Here is a 515-nt window from a genome sequence, read left to right as displayed (position 1 = left end):
AGTCTGGCACCATTCTGGGCGTTTAACGCCAGAAAGGGGCACCAGACTGGCGTTAAACGCCAGAAAAGGGCAAGAACTTGGCGTTAAACGCCAGAAATGGGCACCAGCCCGGCGTTTAACACCAGAATTGGCACAGGGAGCAATTTTGCTCGCCACTTGGTGCAGGGATGACTTTTCCTTGACACCTCAGGATCTGTGGACCCCACAGGATCCCCACCTACCCCACCACTCTCTCTCTTCTTCACCTCTTCCCCAAAAACCCTTCACCTATCAAATCCCATCTTTCTCTTCACCACTCACATCCATCCTTCATAAAACCCCACCTACCCCACCATTCAAATTCAAAACACTTTTCCTCCCAAACCCACCCTCCCATAACCGAACCCTACCCCTCTCTCCACTCCTATATAAACCCATCTTCACTCCTTCCTTTTCACACAACCTAAACACTACTTCTCCCCCTTTGGCCGAACCACACAGCCATTTCCATCTCCTTCATTTCTTCTTCTTCTACT

This window comes from Arachis duranensis, chromosome 6 (genome assembly GCF_000817695.3).
Source record: "Arachis duranensis cultivar V14167 chromosome 6, aradu.V14167.gnm2.J7QH, whole genome shotgun sequence".
Lineage (NCBI taxonomy): Eukaryota > Viridiplantae > Streptophyta > Magnoliopsida > Fabales > Fabaceae > Arachis > Arachis duranensis.
Note: the sequence above shows the minus strand (reverse complement) of the source record.